Raw genomic sequence first — 21,638 nt, forward strand, 5'->3', positions numbered from 1 at the left:
TTTTTGAGCCTTGCCATCCCAGTGGCTGTGAAGTACTGTCTCACTGTGGTTTCGGCCTGCATTTCCTCAATGACTAAGGATGTTGAGCATCTTTTCAAGTGCTTTGTAGTATTAAATGCTCAGGTTTACCTGTTCATCCAAGGGCTGTAGGCCACTTGTGTATCTTCTTTGGAGAGATGTCTCTTCAAAGTTTTGCCTGTTTCCTAATTTGGTCTTTTGTCCTTTTATTGTTGATTCATAACAGTCCTTTATATACTCTAGATACTATGTCCTTATCAGATCTGTGGTTTGCAGTATTTTCCCCCAAGGGTTGTCATGTCACTTTCTTCATCATGTTCTTTGAGGCCCAATGTTTTTAATTTTGATGGAGTCCAATGGATCCTTATTTATTTGTTATTTCATTGCTTGTGGTTTTGTGTCATAGCTGAGAAACGATGGCTTCATCCAAGGTCACGAGGATTTATTCCTATGTTTTCTAAGAGTTTTGTAATGCTCTTACATTTAGGGCTGTGATCTTTTCGGGTGCATTTTGGTGTAGGATGTGAAGTGTAAGTCGAGCTTATTCCTTTACATATGGATATTCAGTTGTCTCAGTGCTGCTGGTTGAGAAAACTATTCTTTCCCCATGAAATGTTTGTGGTTTTTTTTTTTTTTATCATGACTTTTTCCTACTCAGAAATAACTATTGGCTCTTTCTCGCCCAACTTTCTCTTGCATTCTCTCTCTCTCTCTCTCTCTCATGTGCATATGTACACACACACACACACACACACACACACACACCCCTGTCATCCTTTCCTGAAGTAATGGGCATTTCTGCTGCTTGAGGGAGGCCTCTATGCAGCCCAGGGCCTTGTCCCTAATTCCCAGGATTCTTTCCCAGATGGAGCTCTGCTTTCTCAGCTCTCTTCATGTGCTCATTTGTCTGCCTAGTGGGAGTATTTGACTCTTTCAGGGGGAGGGCATGGAGGAGGAGCTGCGTGTGACCGCAGAGACCCACACTAATTATTATCTTTTCATACCTGTATTTCCGGCTCTGAAGCCAGATGTAAGCTTTCTTGAGGCCCCTCATTCTTCTGATTGGATAATTAAATGGAAGCTTCTCTAAAGCCTCTGGCTGACAAAGGCTCATGAAGGTATTAGTCCGTCCATCCATCCATCCACCCACCCACCCATCCATCCATCCATCCACCCACCCATCCATCTGTCCATCCGACTGTCCATCTGTCTATCTGTCCATCCATCCATCCAGCCACCCAGCCACCCATCCATCCACCAATCCATCTATTCATTCATCCATCTATTCATCTGTCCCTCTGTCCATCCATCCATCCATCTACCAACCACCCATCCATCCATCTGTCCATCCATCCATCTCTCTGTCCATTCATCCATCTGTCTGTTCACCTATCCACCTGTCCATTTGTCCATCCATTCATTCACCTATCCGTCTGTTTGTCCATCCATCCATCCATTGATCTGTCCATCTGTCTGTCCGTCCACCTATCCATCTGTCTATCCGTCCACCCATCCATCTGTCCATTGTCTCTGTATCTATCTAGTAAAAAAGGGATGGTTGCTTGCCCCCTGTCTGCCAGCTAGGTCAGAGTTGTGCTACAGGTTTGTATTTATTATAAGCTCAGATTTATCTGATCATCCCAAGGGGTAGCCAGATTACCAGAGAGCCAGTCTGAAGTTACCCTGCTTTTTTCCCTGGCAGAATGCTTGGTGAGGGTCATCGGCATAGGGGTTCTTTTGGTGTGTGAGGAGGTTTGCTCAGGCGGCCAAACACACATCTCTGACCTGGTAAGCAAGAGTTAGAGCAGAGGGACAGGGTGGTCTCAGGGCTGCTTCCTCCACTCCAGGTATATTCCTGTCTGAATTGTGATTTCTGCTCATTAGAATTTAGTGTCACAGGATGGAGGCGGAGGCTGCTGAAAAGTTCTCACTCTCGCGTGACCTGTGCTGACCAGCCTTCAGCAGTCACACCCTGGGGACCTCCAGTTCCACCTCCCCTTATATCAGTTATGTTGTCTATGTCCTAAGATTGGGCCCAAACCGAACAACTTGGGACCCCCTGACTCCTTGGTGAAGCATGTCACTGCTAGCTGGAAAATTGGGGTTTTTACCTTGTCCCACCTTCTGGGAATACTCTCTGCTGGGGGCTTTTTTTCCCTGGCCACAGTTTGCTGGGACCAGCCCTCTTCCTGGAAGCACAGGTCGTGTCCATCCAGTGTGCCAGGCTGCTTCTCCTGTCGTGGAGCATTCTTTCTTAGGGTTCCCATTCTTCTGTCCCAGAGGCCGGCCTCTATTTCTGCTTTTTCCTGATTCCCCAGGAATCAGGGTGTGGCCTGAACCTCAGTGGAGAACAGGCCCCCAGGGAGCCCTTGGCAGTGTGTAGAGTCACCGGTGGGGGGGGCGGGATTAGAAAGCAGCTAACCCCCTTGCCAGGAGCGTCAGGGCCTCGATTATCCCAGACCCCCTTCTGTTGCTCCAGAAACGAGACGCTTCTGCAGGCCTGCCTTACAGCCGACTTCTTCCCCTTTACCCGTGACTTGCCCTGACTTTGCCATGCCATTCATTACACGTCCCTCTTCAACATCGCACCAGCCCCAGCTCTGCGACATCCATTTCTGTCCACTTTCCACTGCGCAGTGAGGGAAGACTCCGTTTTCACAAATACCACAGCTGACCACTGATTTTTTTTGTTGTTGTTTATTTATTTTTGACAGATAGAGAGGGACAGAGCATGAGCGGGGGAGGGGCAGAGAGAGAGGGAGACACAGAATCCGAAGCAGGCTCCAGGCTCCGAGCTGTCAGCACAGAGCCCGACGCGGGGCTCGAACTCATAGACCGCGAGATCATGACCTGAGCCAAAGTCAGACATTCAACCGACTGAGCCACCCACGTGCCCCCTGACCACTGATTTTTGACATTCGTGGGGGAATATCCTGGCATCTACCAAATCCCAGTATGAATTACATAACACACCAGTCAGTCCTGTGTCCAGAATTACACTTTAGTCCTTGTATTTTCAGGAATAATTCTTGCTACTACCTTAGGTGTGGGGGCTTTAGTCTATCCTGTCCACCCCCCCTGCCCCCATCTCCCTGTTCCAAGGCTTTTCCTTCTCATTTTTTTCTTTTCCACTGCCTGTGTCTGGGTTGCATGTAAATGTTCCCCTCTCCTCAATGGGTTCCTGCAGCTTTTCTGGCATTTTCCTGACTATCAGCACTTCCTCTGAGGAGCTTAGACAAGGGGAAAGAGGAGTGACTGGTTGGGGAGGGAAGGGGACTCTTTCTCTCTTGGCAAAAATGGAGCACAGCTAGAGGCCGGTTCGCTCTCTGGGGTCAGGGAGCCCGTAACCCCCTTTACCTCATTTCTTTCTTTCTGGGGCTTGTGTGGTACTTGAAGTCTAGAGTGTGTGTCCTTCCTGCAAGTGTTCACTGAGCTCTGAATACATTCCTGGCACCCAATAGGAGGGTGTTGTCCCGTGGCAGGAGGGAAGGCTGTGGGCAGGAAGATGTTAAGCATCTCCCCCCCCCCCCCCCGCCAATGCCACCCAGGAAAGCCATCGTTAAGTGGCAGAGAGCTCAATTTAGAAGTAAGTGCTGGGGATGTTGTGGGACAAAGCGGGGAGGACCTTGTGTCTGAGGTGGGCGCAGTGGCCCTCCAGGTTGGTGTGGGGGCTGGAGTTGGGTGGAGAGGGTATCTCCCCCCCCCCACCCAGGAGGACAGCCTGTGTACCGAGGAAAGAGGCACCAGAAAGACATATATGTCCCAGAAATCAGGTGGGGCTGGGGCCTGTAGGGTGGGGTCTCCTGAGTGTCAGGTGTACCCTCTACCCAAACTGTACATAGACGAGCTGACAGCTTCATGGGGATGTTTGGGGGCAAACCGTGGGGCCCAAGGGTAGAGGCTTGGTGAGGCAGCCAGGGACAGGGACGCCCATCAGGAACCGGCCTCTCAGCCCAGGCGACTGGGACAGGGAGGTGATGGCAGTGGGGACGAAGTGAAGGCATAGGTCAGAACAAAAAGGAGGGGGATTGAGAACCCTTTCTGTGCAAGACCCTCAGGCCTAAGGCCTGCCTTTCGGGGACGGAGGAGGCATGGAGCGATGGTGTCGACTCCGTGTGGGCCTCTGTGGGCCTCCGGCAGATAAGGCCTCCCTGCCTCTCCCTGCCTCCCTCCCATTGTGCCCTCTGGCCTCAGGGTTCCCTCTGTGTCTTGAATGGGCTTCTGTGGCACTCAGGGTCACGTAGGGCTGCCTGCTGGGGCCAGTGTGCTTCTCCACACAGGGACGATCTGTGTACCTTCATGGCTTCCCAGCTCGCAGGGTAGTCCCAGCTATCACAGGGAGTGTGATAGTGGAGGCAGAGGACCGGTACTGGTGGCGGTAATAATATGATCATTTGAGCCATCACTAAGCATTAGGCATTTTACAGACTCTAGTTCACGCAGTCCTTACAACAACCCCATGGGATTGCCCCACTTTACAGATGGGAAACCGAGGCAGAGAATTAAGCAGTTTACCTGAAGCAATACTTCTGGTAAGGGGCAGAGTCGGGACTCCAACCCCGGTCTCATGACTCCAGACCCCATGCCTGGTCACACTGCCCCACCCTCTCTCAGAAGAGCAAGCTGCCAGTCCGTATCTGTTGAATGGCATTGATTGGGCCATTTGAGGACTGGGCGACTGTGGGTCAGCACCTCCAGTACGCCTAGGGCCACTCCTCACTCCTCTCACCATGCCTTGTCTGTGATGGTGGCCGACCTTCACGCTGACCTCCAGGGAGCCCCTGGGCAGTGGGACTGGATGGAGCCCGAGCACAGCCCCGGTTGCACCTGCTGTGTGACTGATCCCTCATCCCATCTGGCCCTGGGGGCGGTCCTACCTGGGGGTTGGGGGCGGTGGTGGCCTGACGGCAGTGCCCTAAGCATTGGTCCTGGCGGGTTCTTAGGCCTCCCAAAGAGCAAAGAGGGACAGAGAAATGGATCTGGAAAAAGGGAGTTCTGTCCAATTGGTAGTCTGTGGAGTTAGGTGCTGCAGAAAATTTTAATGAATGCCGTGTTGCCCTAATTTTCTTAAGAGTGTGAAGTGTGTCATAGGAATGTGTGATGTGCATCATAGTGCATCATAGGAATGAGAGCGATACCAACCCAAGAGAGCTTTGAACTCAGGTTTCATTACTCTTGGATTTATAGATTGGCAGGGGAGGAAGCTGGACTATTTTTAGGTGGTAGTGTATGAGTTTTATAATTAACAGACAGCATGCCCCCTGCTGCACATGCTCCTTGCTCATGCCTTATTGTAATTAGCGTTATAATCATCTTCCAACAAGATCATACGGCTTTGCGGGACCTGGAACACGCCTGCCTCCTCCCTGCTCCGTCCTCTGTGCTTGGGCACCTGAGCGGGGCGGGAGCGTGATCCCGTTGCGAAAGGCGCCGATGACTGGGTAGGGGACCGGCGAGAAGTGTGATAGGCGGTGGGAGCAGCTTAACCCGACCATGGAAGGGCAGAAAGCAGGTAATATCTGGGGAAGGACGAGGGACAAGGAGCGCTAGGATGGAGTTGGGGACTGATGGAAAGCGGCAGGACAGGTGGTGCCTTGAATATCAAATCACTTCTCTTGTTCTCAGGGAGCCAGGACTGAAAACACATGCTTTGTTGAAAGAACATGAGCGTTTCCTGACCCTGCTCGGTCTGCAGACTAAGCTCTGTTAACTATGCAGCACCTTTGTCGGGGTTAGGAAAAGGCACCCTTTATCTTGGTGGATGAATTTGGAGGAAAGCAGATCTTTCCACTTCTCCTCTGCAGGTGGCTGCAGCCTTGCATTAGGGCACATGGTTTGACACATGGGATATGAGCTGGTTCCCCGCCCTTATTCAGTGTCTTCGACGGATGTCTTTGAGCAGTACACAAACCGCACAACGGAGTAGGGTCACCCTTTTGAGATTTAAGGTCAGGGTTTAGGCTTTTGATTGGAGAGAATGTAAGATGGGAAGCCTTCCTGTGTCGCCCAACTCTGATCACCCCATTTTATTTCCACCCTTCTCTTGGCCGTATACTGCTTTCTGCAAAGAACCAGGGACTGTGACCCCTAAAGGTCAGAACCTTTATAAGCACATTGGGCACAGTTTCTAGATGTTGGTCCTGGACCCCAGGGAACATTACTATCACCCAAGGAGCTTATCAAAATGCAGATTTCTGTTCCCCAAACTCATTCTATGTGTGATTCAGAAAGTAGGATAGAGCCCAAGAATATGTGTTTTTCATAGATTCCCAGCCGGAAACCACAGATCTGGTTCATCCCTCCACGCTGCCCCCCAGGGTGTTTCCTGCCCCTCTGTTGCTCACAGCCCCCAAGGCCAGGAACCTGGCTCTGTACCATTTGGTTTGCTGATCATGCTTCCTGTAGCCATCAATGCGTTTTTCCTCTTAAAACAGTACTTACTGAAGTATAACTTACATACAAGAGAAACGCATGAATCTTTAGCGCATGGCCTGAGGGATTTTGACAGATGTTTGTATTCCTGTAACCATTGCTCAGACCAAACTAAAGGTCATTTCCATCACCCGGGAAGGTCTTCAGTGGCTCTAAAAGCACATTAGAAAGGCTAGTGAGGAGAGAGGGCATCTGCCTGGGGGACAGGGACAATCTCTTCCATTTGTTTCCTGTGTGTCTTCCGTTCTCTGCAGTTTCCCTTGGAAGGGTGGGGGGGCCAGGGTATGGGTGTTGCTGGAGCCCATCAGAGGACCCCATGGTCTTCTGTGAGGTTGGCGTGGGGCCTGGGAACACAGCCTTGACGCCAACATCACCTTCACCCCTGGGGCAACCTGCTGGAAGGACGCCAGCACTGGCTCCAGTGCAGACTTGGCGGATGGCCCATCCTCAAAGGCTCGCTTTGAAGAGCCCATACTTGTAAGACGCAAAGCTGTGAACAGGGGCCTGTGGGATTTTCGTTCTGCCCCTTGGAGGGCTGGAGCTCGCAAGAGATACAGTCCCCGCCAGTCTCGTGAGGCTGCTGGGACTTTGCTAAGGGGCACTGACGGTCATTCCTCCGCTCCAGGGACAGGATCCGCTCAGAGCCTTTGAGCTCCTGACCCGGTGGCCGAGGACTACTGTAGGGCTCAGTGACACACCCTTTCTGTGTCACGTGCTCTTGTCTCACCCTTTCTTTTCCTGCCTCAGCTTCATGACTCTTGGTACCTGAGTTAGAACAAAGAACAGGCTCCTGCAAACGTTCTCCTCTTTGGACGAATGCTCTGTGAGCATTGTGGCGCTGCTAATGCGGACTCCGAAGAGCTGAGGTTTGAAGTTGGCTGTCTTGCGGGTTGTGACCTCTGTGTTTATTTTTCCTGTGGACGTACTTGTAGTGAATTGCTGAAGACGCCTTTGGTTATTTTCTTGACTCCCAGGTTATGTGTACGTCTCGGGATTTTTAAAAAACACCTGCAGCGAGTATTTTCGCCCCCGCTAGCTGCATGTGAGAACACCCGTTTCCCCAACCCTGGGTGTTAGCATTCCTTTCCCCCCTTCCCAATTTGATGTGTGTAAAATTGGCTCTCATTTAGCTTTGCATTTCTTTGATTACTAGTGAGCCTGAAGATTTTTCAGGAATTGATAGGCTATGTGTATTTCTTCCTGTGGAAATTTACTTGGCATGCTCTTTGCTGATTTTTCTAGTGATCTATTTTATTTTTGGAAGAGGTCTGAATTTATAGGTGAAGGCCTTGATTTCCAGTTATATATGTATATTTTTAAATTTACATTATGTTCATATATTTCTTTTTTGAGAGAGAGAGAGAGAGAGAGAGAGAGGGAGAGAGAGCGAGCTGGGGAGAGGCAGAGAGAGCGGTGGGGAGAGGCAGAGAGAGAGGAAGAGAAAATCCTAAGCAGGTTCCATGGAACTCTAACCCACGAACCATGAGATCATGACCTGAGCCAAAACCAAGAGTCAGGCGCTTAACTGATTGAGCCACCTAGGCACCCCATTTTGATTTCCAGTTAAAAAAAAAAAAATTTATCTCTATCTAGATAGACTCAGACTTGGAACAACTTAAATTAACTCCAAGGTGGTACCCAGCCACCAGTCACTGGCCGATCTCCAAAGTAGTCTTTGGGAGAGCCAGGAAAGATGCACCTTCCAGGCAGGTACAGCTCTGTTCCTAAGTGCAGGGCCTGGTGAGCAATACGTTGGTGGGTCTTGGCCGATTCTGGGTCCCCTGTTCAGAGCACAGCTACGCAGCCCACATAATCCACACAGCCTATATCACCATAGGCAGCCATTCTGAGTGTTATAAAAACTGAGTCAAGCCAGTTTTTTTTTTTTAATTTTTTAATGTTTATTTTTTTATTATTTTTTTTAACTTTTTTTTTTTTACATTTATTTATCTTTGAGAGAGAGAGAGAGAGAGAGAGACAGAGACAGAGAGTGAGAGGGGTAGGGGCAGAGAGAGAGGGAGACACAATCCGAAGCAGGCTCCAGGCTCTGAGCTGTCAGCCCAGAGCCTGACGCGGGGCTCGAACTCTCGGACCGCGAGATCGTGACCTGAGCCGAAGTCGGACGCTTAACTGACTGAGCCACCCAGGCGCCCCAAGCCAGTTTTGAAAATAATACCCAAACTCCAAGGCATTGGGTGTACAATTTTTACTATAATTGAAACTCCCAACCTGTTGACATGGGCATCACGGTTTTGAGTGGAATCTGAACTAGGGTAGCCTTGATTTGGTTTGACTGGCGGTCCCGGAGCCTGGAGGGGAGTTAGGCAGTGGGACCAGTCCTGCCTTTGTCACTAATTAATGAGGTGACTCTGGCACACCAGCTGGCTTCCTGGGGCCACAGTGTTCTCACCAGTAAAAGGAGAGGTGCAACTAGGTAAACTTCCAGGTCATTCTCAGCTCTAAATATCCACAAGTCCCAAGTTCTAGCTGTGTTTTTATCCCCCACAAAAAGATTGTGATATATTTAAGACAACTTAGCTTTATTTTTTCCTTAGCATCTGAGTTATATAAAAGCAAAAACATTTCAAGATCTGGTACGTATGTTTTTGCATTTCACCAGATTTCAGTCTGACTTAGTTATGTTCTCAGTGTGTCCAAATAAAGGAATACTTCAACATAACTGACTCCCTCTTCTAGGTTTTACCCTAGGGGCATCGCCGGGGTCTATGAAGTCGCTGGCAAGAAGGCAGGCGCATTCGATAATGGGCAACGGGTGAAAACAGTATCTTGGGACATTCCATCTCTTCCTTCTTTCCCTCCTTGGTAACCATCTATGGAGTTGGCCAAGCTCGGAAGGGGACAAGGCTTTAAGGACCTCATTGCCTTTTGGGGAGCAGTGGCGCAAGCCTGGCCTTACCGGGACACTCCTGTGTGCCAACTCCGTGGCCATTCTGCCTTTGCTCCGTTGCTGTGCTGGCTCTCCTGGTGGCCGGAGCCCCCCCTGAGAGCCCCTCCCACCTCAACTCTCACTGCCTTTGGCCCCCACACCACTTTTCTCCCCACCCCCCATGCCTTCCTTGCTTCACACATCTTCCCTGTTCTCAGTGGCCTGTCAAAGGGGGACTTCCTGGGGTCCTAGTCCCAGCACCTTCCCCCCACTTGCTCTCCTCCTGTGTCCTCTCAGCCCCTTGGGTGGCCCTGGTTGTCACCTGAGTGCCATTTTCAGTCACATCCGCTCTCTACCCCAGGCCTGTCCTCTGATCCCACTCACCTGCCTCCTGGACACTTGACCTCAGGCACCCCCTAAGTCCAGCACATGGTCCCTGTCCATGACCCTGCTGGGGTTTGCCTTCCTATCATCTAGCTAGCCCCCCAGGCCCGCAGCCCCGGACTCGCAAACTGCCTCCCCTTCATCCTCCTTGCCCTCCCTGCGTACCCCTGCAGACACACTCACTGGCTCATCCCCTGGTGCCCACACACCCCTCACCGTGTTGTTCCCTGCTGCCCTGGTGGAGCCCGTGACTCCTCTGTCCTGGCCTCTTGCTATTCTCTCCCTTGCTCCTTCTGTCCCCTCCCAGTCTGCCTTTATTATCTTGGTGAATATTTAAAACAAGGAAAACCCCTGTCCCGCAAATGAATCTCCCCCGAGAATCTCTGCTCGGTCTCTTTACCGCACCCCCGTCCTGCATCGGGAGGGGGCGGGGGGGGGGGATGCAAGCTTGCAAAGATGAACTTGACCTATCCTTTATTAAGGTGGGCTTTCCCCCCGTTTCCATCGCCCCTCAGCACAATGTAGGCAGGGGGAGGTCAGCCCTGTGCTCATCTCCACCCTTCCCTGAGTTAATCCTCTCTCCCCACCCTGCACCCATTCTCTTCAGGGGCTTAGTAGATCCAAGAACCCAGAGTTGGATGTCAGAGCCCGAGGGGCCTGCCAGCCCCACTTTTTACATTTTACAGAAAACGAAACCAAGGCCCAGGGAAGGGGCTTGTGGTGGGTCCTCTTGTGAGTGTGCATACCAGCTTTTTGGGGGTCGCTGTAACACATCAGCACAGCCTGAGTGGCTTAGAACAACACGGGTTTATTCTTACACAGTTCTGTTGGCCGGAAGCCTGAAATGAAGGTGTTGGTGAGGCCGTGCTTCCTCTGAAGTGTCTACCTTGCCTTTCCCTAGCTCCTGGTGGCCGCTGCTCCTTGCATTCCTTGCGTTGTAGATCCACAGCTCCGATCTCTGCCTCCGTCGTGGCCTTCTCCCTGTGCGTGTCCCCGTGTCTGAATTTCCCTCTTTTTTTTTTTTTCAACGTTTTTTATTTATTTTTGGGACAGAGAGAGACAGAGCATGAACGGGGGAGGGGCAGAGAGAGAGGGAGACACAGAATCGGAAACAGGCTCCAGGCTCCGAGCCATCAGCCCAGAGCCTGACGCGGGGCTCGAACTCACGGACCGCGAGATCGTGACCTGGCTGAAGTCGGACGCTTAACCGACTGCGCCACCCAGGCGCCCCTGAATTTCCCTCTTTTTACAAAGACACCAGTTACTGCCTTCGGCACCTATCCAACACCAGAAAGACCTCAACTTTCCTTGATTACATCCTCAAAGACCCTACTTCCAGATAGGGCCACGTACGCAGGGTGGGGTGGTGGTGAAGGCTTCAGCGTGCCTTTCTGCGAGATAGAATCCAACCCACGACGCACCGCAACCCCTGTGGTGCTGCAGAAGGGAGTGTGAGCGGGGGTTCACCCCGCGTCATCGTGGGGAGGATTCCGCCTGGTGTTTTAGGTTGGAAACCCTTAGGGCTCTGCTTGTTGGACCTGGGCTTCTCCTAAACAGTTCGAGAGAGGTGGGCCTCTTTGTGTGTGTTTGTGAAGCGTGGCAGACGAAAGTCACACGGGCCCGTTTCAGCGGAGAGGAGGGGAGAAACGCCTCATGAGGTCAGCAGTCTTAGATTTTTAACCTTGTGTCACTGTTCCGGTCTGAAAAATCAACTCGTACCTGCTCTAGGACTTAACTGCTGTGCATTTTTCCCCGTTGCATGAAGCTAACGGGCTTGCTCCTGTTTTCCTTTATAGGCAAGTGCCTTCTGTTGCTGGTTTTTTGATTGCTCGGGAAGTTCATTGTTGCTCTGGCCCTCCTGACCTTTGTCTGGCCTTTGCCCGTGTGCAGAGTTTCTGAGTCAGCGTTTTGGGTGGGCCAGAGGGGGCGCAGCATGATTTTCCATAACTGCAGAGGTTGGGACCCTAGGCTTGCAGGTGGGGAGAAGCCTGGGGCTGGGGCTCCATATTTAGTCTGGAATCCAGTTCCAGCTGCTGCTCTGAGGCCATGGTGAATGCCAGAAAGGGCGGAGCACCCGCTCTGAGCCAGGCCAGCAGCGGCCTGCTGTGCAGTGCATCTGGGAACGAAGGTAGCGGCCTATTGGTGCCAGGCCTGCTCCTTTTCCTGCCTGTACATTGACCAGGAGGCCTGGGGAAAGGGACAGGGAGGCAAGCAAACAAATAGAAGAACTGGAATGGGCATCCGAGGTGAGATAGTTCAGTACCTCTTTTCTGCAGATACAGAGACCGGGCTGGCCCAGAGAGGTGACTTTCCCGAGGTCACATGGTTAGTTAGTTAATAGCAGAAGTGTTAGATTTGGGTTTCTGGATTCCAAGGCCTTTGCCCTTCTCTGGAACTCTGCCGCCCAGGAGGCTGTGTGGCCATCAGGATTGGGGTGGGGGGTCCCTTCAAGCAGCAGCTTAACCAGAGACGAGGAAGAGAATGACCAACACCCCCAGTGGCACCCAGGTTGGGAGAAGACAGGTGTCCATTTTGTGTATCTTTTTTTTTTTTAATTTTTTTTTTAATGTTTATTTATTTTTGAGAGAGACAGAGACAGAATGCGAGTGAGTTAGGGGCAGAGAGAGAGGGAGGCACAGAATCCGAAGCAGGCTCCAGGCTCTGAGCTGTCAGCACAGAGCCCGACGCGGGGCTCGAACTCACGAGCCGTGAGATCATGACCTGAGCCAAAGTCGGACGCTCAACCGACCGAGCCACCCAGGCACCCCCATTTTGTATATCTTCTTGCCTCCCTTTCTGTGCCGCTCTCTGGTTCCCACTCCACTCCCCACCCTCCATGCAACCTGTTTGTGTTAGTCATTCACACTATAGTGTGAATATCAGTCTTCTCCCAGAGGGACTTAGACAGTCATCACTTGGAGTCAGACAGATGCAGCATTCTGGCGCGTGTCGTAAGGTGCACGTTGATGGAAACAGGCACACCTCAGAAAGGCAGACGCTCCAGGACCAGCTCTCTCCTCATGCTCTCAGAGCATCCCAGCTCCCCTCTGGTGCCTGTCCTGTCTTCCTTGTCCACAGTCTGATGACCCATCCCATGCTCTACTGTCCAGACCTGCTCAGGAACTGGTCTCATGGCCTTGCTAATGACCCTCATTTTCCAGCGTAGAGTCCTCCCACCAGGCCACCTCGTGGGTCCCAGCAGGCTGACGGTGGGGGCAGCCATTTTAGGAAGTGGCCATCTTCAGGCCCAGAGCAGCCTGGCCTGAACCTCAGGGTAGGACGTGTGGGAGGGCATAACTTCAGCATCAGGAAGAGCTGGGCATCACGACAGCGCTCCCCTGGCCCCACGGCCCTCTGTGCCCCCCTGATGTGCCCTTACCTGCTGAGTGGTCATCATGTCTAGGCCTTTCTGATCCTCTGTTTCCTCATCTCTAAGATGGGATCTATCTCACAGACTAGAGGGAGGGTTGGAGACGGTGGGTGTAAAGGCTTAGCTCCCTGTAATCACTCACATGGTTCTTACGAAGTTTGTTGCCTCGAGTAATGCTCACAGCAACCCTGGGAGGGAGGCTGGGCCAGTACTGGGTCGATGCGGGAAATGATAGAGCAGGAAAGGGACCCACCAGCCCTTGGGATTCCGACGGCTGGTTCTCTGCCCCGTCCCGCTGCACACAGATACCAGTGGGGAAGCCACCAGGGAGCTCTCCACCTGCGAGAGACACCTTACTTCCCGCCAGTTGATGGTTCTGAAGTCACGCTCCCTGGCGTTCCCCTGAATGGGGCAAGGAGAGGAGGCCGTGGCTGAGACTCAGCAGAGACGCCCGTGTGTCTCAACCGCTCGGTGGATGGATCAATACTGGCGCAGGCCTGCCCCGAGCCCTGGGCGCTGCGATGCCCAAGACGTGCCACTTTTGTCCCTGCAACAGGCGGAGGCTGTGTGCCAGCAGAGGGCTCTGGGAGGAGTGCAGGGAGGGCCTGGCGCTGCTGAGGACAGCAATTAGCAGGAGTGGCTCATACTAATCGCTCTGATCAGCCAAGCAGAAGCCAAGCCTGCCGTTCGCAGGCCGAGGTTGGCTCCTGGGGCCCCAGGGAGAGAGGAACAAAGGGAGTCGCTGTAAAAATTTCAGAGGCCTGTCCTCATTCTGCAGGGGCTGGCTGCTGTGGGAGCCTGGTGGGCAGCGGGAGCTGGGAAGCCCAGAGACAGGTGGGGCCCAGCCAGGCCGGCCGACTCCCCTGCTCCCAGAGCTCATATCCTGCCTCCAGCAGATGAGCCAGCGCATTTTTTTCTAATGAGCCCTATAAAGTTTTCTCCCGGCCCTCCCACCCTGGAAATCCTCAGTGGCCAGAAAGGCTGTGGCACTGTGTGTGTGTGTGGTGGCAGCGTGGCACAAATCAGGGTTCAAGAAGAGGCCACAGGAGGGAGGCCCTCAGGTCAATATGCAAGTGGCAGAAATACACAGGAAACCCCTGCAATGGGCTGCTCCTGGGGAGGGGAGGGCAGGGACTCCAGCCCTGGCGCCCCCCCCCCCCCCCCCCCGCCCCGGGCTCCGGAAATTCTGCCGAAAAGGACACGTTTGTAGCATGTGGCATTTGTCCACCCAGCTGGATCAAAGCAAAATTACCTTTCTTCTTGTTATCATTACTGGTATTAATAATCTGTGTTTAGCATTCTTTTATATTTTAGACCTGGTATTTATGTTCTGACAACCGTGGGAGGTTAAAGAAATGAAAGGTATGAGGCGCCTGGGTGGCTCAGTCGGTTGAGCGGCCGACTTCGGCTCGGGTCATGATCTCGCAGTTTGTGACTTCAAGCCCCGCATTGGGCTCTCTGCTGTCGGCTCAGAGCCTGGAGCCTGCTTCAGATTCCCTGTCTCCCTCTCTCTCTGCCCCTCCCCTACTTGTGCTTTGTCTCTTGCTCTCTCTCAAAAATAAACATTAAAAAAGTTGGTGTTTTTTTTTTTTTTTTTTTTTTTAACGAAGGGGATAAAAAAAGGTATCGCCCTCATCTGTAGGTGTAGAAAATGAGGCCTAACCACTCGGGTGACTAGCACAGAGGACGAACCAAGGTGAGAACGTAGCTTTGCCTTCTATGGGGCCAAGGTCAGGCCCCTTAGCACTGGGAGCTCATTCAGATCGTTTTTATCTGGCATTCGGTAATAAACTATATGGGGGCTCTGCTAACCCCCAGATGACAGAGCAAAGAGGTGAATATTTACCTCCCCCTGCCACAGGGGTCTCCTAACATGAACCTTTCCTCTACTCCCGCCCAGCCCGCCTCCCCAGTTTCTGAAATGTGCCGTGGAGAAGGAGAGGGTTCATTGGGCAGGTCTGTGGTGTCACGGACAGTGTGGCCCGCCCTCTTCCGTGGGCAGGCCGGCTTCGCAGGCGTGCGGTCTTGCGCCTGCTCAGGGCCCCACGCTCAGAGGGGTTAATGCTTGGTCAGTGCTCAGCTCTCACTGTTTGAAATTCTTATTTTGAACTCAAGGCCCCACGTTTTCATTCTGCACCGGGCCCCACAGATTAGGTAGCTGGTCCCGCTGGCTGTGGGTGCCCCAGCTGTTAGGGATGGGAGGCCTGTGCTCCTCGCCACCATGCCTGGGGTCTTTGGGGTCTGTCAGCTGGCCTAGCTGCTGGGGAGGGGCTGGCAGAGGGTGTTCCTGGGGCTGGCATTCACGGCAGCTGCACGTGGAAGCTGAGCAGGGCCAGGCGGAGATTTCTGGAACGAGCGCACGCACATTCTCTGGCGGCCCATCAACCCTCCCTCGCTCCCAGGCTGCCCCTCCCCCTCTCACCTGGAAACACCATGTGCAGTCCCATGACCTTGCTAGCTGAGAGCAAGGGGCCAGAAATCTTCGTATCCACAGAAGGCATGTGTCCTGCTGCCCCACCCTGAAGTGGGCTCTATCCTTGCTCCCCATGGGGTTTACTTTTGACGAATGGAGAGCATGAGAATGATCCAAGGAATGAGGGCTGTGCTCCTGAGGGTCTCCTCCCCACCCGGTGTGCCCTGTCAGGCCACAGCAGGCCCTGCGCGAGCTTGCGTGTCTGGGCAGGGCCAGGCTGGCAGGGATGCGGGACCACTCCATCCCCCCATCCCCCGCCAGAGCACAGCCCTTGCCAGGGGGCATCAGGCTCAGCAGGGAAGCATCAGGGAGCTGAAGAGGGAGAGCAGAGTGAGGGGTTCCAGACTGCAAGCGCTGTGGGCTCCAGAGAGGGGAAATCGGTGGTTAGTGCCCACCCTGCCACCCAGAGCTGGTGGTGTCCAAAGTGGGGTGCGTAAGCACCCATCCGAAAAGAATGTTACAACTCTTAGGTGTATTTCTTTTGTTATCTTTTAATTTCTATTTTAGGGTATTTTTTTTAATGTTTCTTTATTTTTGAGAGAGAGAGAGAGACAGAGCACAAGCGCAGGAGGGGCAGAGAGAGAGAGGGAGACACAGCCTCCGAAGCGGGCTCCAGGCTCCGAGCTGTCAGCACAGAGCCCGACGTGGGGCTCGAACCCGCGAACCGTGAGATCATGACCTGAGCCAAAGTCAGACACTTAACTGACTGAGCCACCCAGGCACCCCAGTGTATGTTTTTGTAATACACAAAATGTATTACCAGGGTGAGTGTATATACATGTGTGTGTTGCATATAGTGTGCGTGTGTGTGTGTGTGTGTATATGCAGGTGCATTGTGAGCAGATGGTGTCTTAGTTTGCTAAGACTGCTGTAACAAAGTATTGCAAACTGAGTGGCTTAAACAACAGAAATTTATTCTCTCACACTTCCATAAGCTGGAAGTCCAAAATCAAGGCCTCAGCAGGGTTCGTTCCTTCTGGGGGCCATGAGGGAAGATCCGTTCCATGTTGCCCCCTAGTTTGGGGTGGTTTTCCGGCAATCTTTGACATTTCTTGGCTTGGAGAAGCGACACCCCGATCTCTGCCCTCATCTTAGCTTGGTTTTCTCTGTGTGCATGTGCGTGTGTGTGTGTGCGCGCGCGCGTGTAAACTCCAATTTCCCCTTTATATAAGGAGACCAGTTGTATTGGATTGAGGGCACGCCCTCCTCCTGTACAACCTCATCTTCGCTAATTCCACCTGCAATGACTTTATTTCCAAATCAGGTCACATTCTACGATACTGGGGGTTAGGACTTGGACGTATAAAATTTGGGGAGACACAATTCAACCCATAAGAGATGGCGAAAGCAATGTAGAAAGCCCCCTGGCTTAGCTAAGCTGTTTGCCCGGTGGTCAGCCAGCCTGACTGTGCGTTGGTACAGCTGTCTCGATTTCTCAGGAGGGGGCCCTGGTTGAGGACTAATCCCGCAGGACAGCAAGAGTTGCTGGCAGGATTTACCGGGCCCTGTGGCCTCCAGTCTGCAAGAGGACAAGAAGCCTTCTGTGAGAGGTGTGGGGCGCTGAGTGCCAAGCACAGAAAGAGACCCTGTGTCCTGTCTCTGTCCCTGGCCGCAAGCATCAAGGCACAGTGAGCAAAGGAAGGGGCCCTAAGCAGCCATGAGCGAACAGACCCCTGAGCCTGGCCACTCCAGGGATGGAGGTCCGGAGGCCTGGGTCTCCTGTGGCATGACCTTTGTAGGTCATAGGATTCTAGGATTTAAAGCTGGAAGGTGCCTTTGAGATCCACTGGTCCAAACTCTCATTTTTGCTGATGGGGACTGAAGTCAAAGGAAGGGAGAATCTTGCTCAGAGATTCAGTTAGGGTGACGATTGTTGGCTGTATTAGTTACCTATTGCTGCATAACAAAATATCCCCAGACAACTCAGACTTCTCTCCTGCTTCGTGCTGGTCAGGAGCCTGGGTTCAGCCTAGCGGGGCCCTCTACCTACTTCTGGGGTTTCTTTTGAGGCTGCAGAAAAGGAATCACCTGGGGCTGGTGTCGGCCATGGGAGGGTCCCTTCTGAACTCACTTGTGTGGTTGTTGATGGAATTCAGTTCCTTCTGGTTATCGGGCTGAGCCTTAGCACTTTGCTGGCTGTTGGCCAGAGGCCACTTGGAGTGCCTTGCCACGTGGTCCTCTCCAGCATGGCAGCTGCTTCATCAGAGTGTGCAAGCTGAGAAGACAATGGAAAGTCAGCAAGAGGGAAATCACGGTCTTTTGTAACCAGATCACAGAAGTGACATCCTGTCACTTGCTGTAGTCTCTAAGTTAGAAGCGAATCATTAGGTCCAGCCTACACTCAAGGGAGGGGATTATACATGGATAGTGGGAGGTAGGGGTCATTGAGGACCATCTTAGAAAAATGCTTACTGCAGACGCATATAACCAGAAACTCAAATAAAATGGTTTAAAGAACTCAGAGATTTATTTTTCTCCCATGTAAAAGAAATATGGAGGCAGGCTGCCTAGGGCTGATGAGGGAGTTCTGTGGTCATCAGGGGCCCAGGCTCTTTCTATCTTTATGCTTTGCCATGCTTAACGAGTATCTACTAGCCTCAAAGTTGCCTCATAGTATAGGAAAGCTGCTGGAGCTCCAGGCATCATGTCCATATTCCAGCCTACCATTCATTGAACGTCCATTTGCTAGTCATCTACCCTCCATGAAATAGCAGGAAAGGAGGAAGAAAACAATTTGAAAGGCCCCCAACATCCAAGATGAAACAGATGTGTGAGTGGATAGGTGACCATTCAACAGGTAACTTTCAAGAAAACCAGTCCTGGTGGGAGGGGGCATGCAGGTTGGGTTTTGAAGGGTGGATAGGAGTTGTCTGGACAAGAATGGGTCAAGGAAGCAGCCTGTGTGCTGTCATGCAGATCCATCGCCCTGATCTAAAGGAAGGCCTTGCTAGCCTGAGGGTTTGGGCTGTTTTAAGCAAGGGGACCCAGCAGCCAGTGCAAGGGACAGACCTATATACCACCAGCACGATCCATGATGTGGGGCTCTGGCCCCCCTTCTCTACTTCATTGCTTCTTCAGCTCTTCCAGTCCTTCCTCTGGTTCCTAGATCATGCAGCCAAATTCTTTACGTACTGGGGACATTCTCGGGGGTCTTACCGGGGTTCCAGATTTCTCCTGCTTGGCAACCTAAGGAACATCAAAGCATCCCTCATTTCTTGGTTGCCTTATATGTCACGAGACACAATCAAAACCACACAGCTTAGCCTGTGAACTTCTGCTCCTTCACATTTAAGGTTTTTGAGACTTCCGTGTGAAGGAAGTTAGAAGTGTGGTGTCATTAGCAAGGAGGGAAGGTGTGGCAGCACATCTCAGCTCTGGGGCTAGGGTGGCACCAGCCGAGGGTGCTCAGATGTGCCTGCAGCCTGCCTGCCCTCTGGCGCCGTGCGCAAGATTAGACAAGAGAGCCCACAGGGCAGCAGGGCGTGCTGCAGGTGGGGACGACTGGCAGTAAGCTCATGGCATCTGCCGTCTCTGTGCAGTGACACTTTAAGATCAGAACTTGGGAACGTACTTCCCTTCGGTATTTTGCCCACAGGAGAATCCACTGCTGGGAGGTATGTGGTGAGGCGGCACTGGGGCTTCCCGTGCTTACCATCATGGGAAAGGGAGAGAGAATTCTGTAGCAATGCCCAGCACAAGCACGGGGATGATAGGGCCAATAGCGACAACAATGGCATTTGCTGAATATACTGAAGCATGCGATGTGAGTTGAAAGTGCTTTGTGGGGACGGTCTTCCCTCCAACTCCCAGCCTTCTTCCCAGGAATGGGGGACGACCCCCCTTCCCACCTGTGGCCCTACACGAGGTTAGCAGATTCCAGATCAAGCAGTGACACGCAGGATGACCAGTGGACAGGATGCTGCCCACCTCTGAGCCTTTTTTTTTTTTCAGGTTTATTTTTGAGAGACAGAGGCAGAGCACAAGTGGGGGGAGGGGCAGAGAGGGAGGGAGACACAGAATCCGAAGCAGGCTCCAGGCTCCGAGCTGTCAGCACAGATCCTCACGCGGGGTTCGAACCCATGAACCATGAGGTCATGACCTGAGCCAAAGTCGGACACTTAACCAACTGATCCACCCAGGTGCTCCTAAAGTTTTCCTTTTCTTATAAAAATGCTCGAGCTCAGTTTTTGAAAAAAAAAGAGAGAGAGAGAGAGAGAGAGAGAGAGAGAGAGAGGAAAAATAGAAGATAGCTTTAATTCCACCTCTGAGGGATGTTTTAAGAGATTTTTTGGTTTTAATCGCTTTTCTATGCATTTTTCATATAATCGAGATACTCGCGTACATAAAAGCTTTTTCCCATAACACGAATGTTGCCGGGTTATTATAGTTCTTCATAAATAATTCCTGAGGGCTGAACAGTCAGTCCATCAAGGAGATAGAGTCCGCTTTCTGTTGCCGAGTGTGAGGTATCTTGGCCCCCACCATTGCCTTCCCTGCCCACCTGCCCGGCTGGGCGTCTGCCTCACCCAGGTCAGCGAAGCCTCTGGCTCCCTTCCTAAGATCCAGTGAAGTTTCAGGAGACCCTCCTCCTTCCAGGGTCAGGGTAGCACCCGTGTCTTGGGTAGATAGACAAGACCCCCAGATGTGATGCGTGATGAGCTTTCCAAGGGCCCTTTCCAAGGGTGTCTTAGCCCCTCCTCTCTCAGCCTGTCGGGGGGTGGGTTGGGGGGTTCCTGAGCCAGCCCCACATTCCAGCACTTTCTGGCCTGAGACACCTGCAAAGTAACCAGTCTCAATTTTATGTGACGCGAGAAGAGGGCAGCTCACTAAGTTGCCAACTAATGTGTCTGATAACCCTCTGTGCCTCAGTTTCCTCACTGTTCAGTGGAGGCAGAAACAGCATGCATGGTGTTCTGAGCACTAAAGGCATAAAACGTGAAGCGCGCTTAGAAGGTGTCTGACCCCACAGGCGCACACAGATGGGCTGTCGCTCTTAGCTGCTTCCAGGGAAGTTCGCAGGCAGTGGGGAGCAGGGAGCTAGGACTGGTCTGGAAGTAACACGGATACTGTGGGTGAGTGTGCGATCCCAGGGCCGAGGGAAGGGCTGCTACACTCCTCCACCGTGCAGATTCGGGTTTGCCAGCTGCTGGATGGTGTCTCCTCGGTGACAGATCCACAGTCTGCCCCTTTCGGATGGATAATCACATGCAACCCCCACACTCTTCTCCTTAGCTTAGCTCCAATAATGAGGTTGAAGGAAAGAGATTCTTGTGTTCATTCTGGGCCCATGGTGTCCCTGGCTGCTGCTGTCCGGGGTTGGAGGTCCTGAACCGATTCCCACAGCCAGGCAGGGGAAGGCAGGAAGGGCCACCAGCTATGGGAGGCTGGGGCCCAGCAAACGCTGGATGTCCCTGTGCACCTGGGAGGGTCACCTTGTTGAGTCAATTTGGGCAGGCAGAGGTGTCCTGTGGCCTGAGGGCCCAGGAAGAAGAGCTGTGTCCATCCCTGTCCCTGTACACAGGAGCCAAGTTCACCCCACACCCTTCAACCCCTCCTGCCGAGCTGGCTAGGATGAGGATTTGGGGACTGTTTTATCTAGCAAGCCTCGTGTGCCCCAGCCACCTGGGCTTATGGTCATCGGGAGAGGAGGCAGTGTCAGGGCCTCAAGGGACAGCACATGGGCGCGGTGGGACCTCCGTGATGCAGGCCCCTCCCCTCCCCGACCTGGCTGGACCTGGCTGACCTCCCGATCCTCCTGCAAGGTCACTCGAAGAATGTGCTCTCTGACCCTCTTCCCCACGGCATGTTGTTATTATTTGCCATTATTTACCGAGCCTCTAATACATTCTGGATTCTAAAATAAACGTATCAAATACATGCATCATAGATTGCCTACTGTTTGCCTGGGACGGTGCTCATTTTGCATAGTTTTAGGTCATCCTCTCGACTGCCCTGTGAGAGGGGACTTTCATCTGCTTTGGGGCTGGGGAGACAGAGGCTCAGAGAATTCGCTAACTTAGAGGAGGCCATGCCGCAGAGCCCGCAGGACTCTGAAAGCTGCGTTTTATCCACTC

General features: G+C 52.5%; 1 protein-coding gene across 11 annotated transcripts in view; it reads left to right on the plus strand.

Moving 5' to 3' along the window:
* CTIF (cap binding complex dependent translation initiation factor) overlaps nucleotides 1-21,638 on the plus strand; it is a 292,743-nt gene that overhangs the window by 35,610 nt on the left and 235,495 nt on the right. The window contains exon 1 of one of the 11 annotated variants that reach the window (XM_053205576.1): nucleotides 6,733-7,316. The exons of the other annotated variants lie outside the window; for them this stretch is intronic. The gene's annotated coding sequence lies outside the window, so the exon portion shown is untranslated. Of the gene's footprint in view, nucleotides 1-6,732; nucleotides 7,317-21,638 lie in introns of those variants that run through there. 11 annotated transcript variants of the gene reach the window in all.

This window comes from Acinonyx jubatus, chromosome D3 (genome assembly GCF_027475565.1).
Source record: "Acinonyx jubatus isolate Ajub_Pintada_27869175 chromosome D3, VMU_Ajub_asm_v1.0, whole genome shotgun sequence".
Lineage (NCBI taxonomy): Eukaryota > Metazoa > Chordata > Mammalia > Carnivora > Felidae > Acinonyx > Acinonyx jubatus.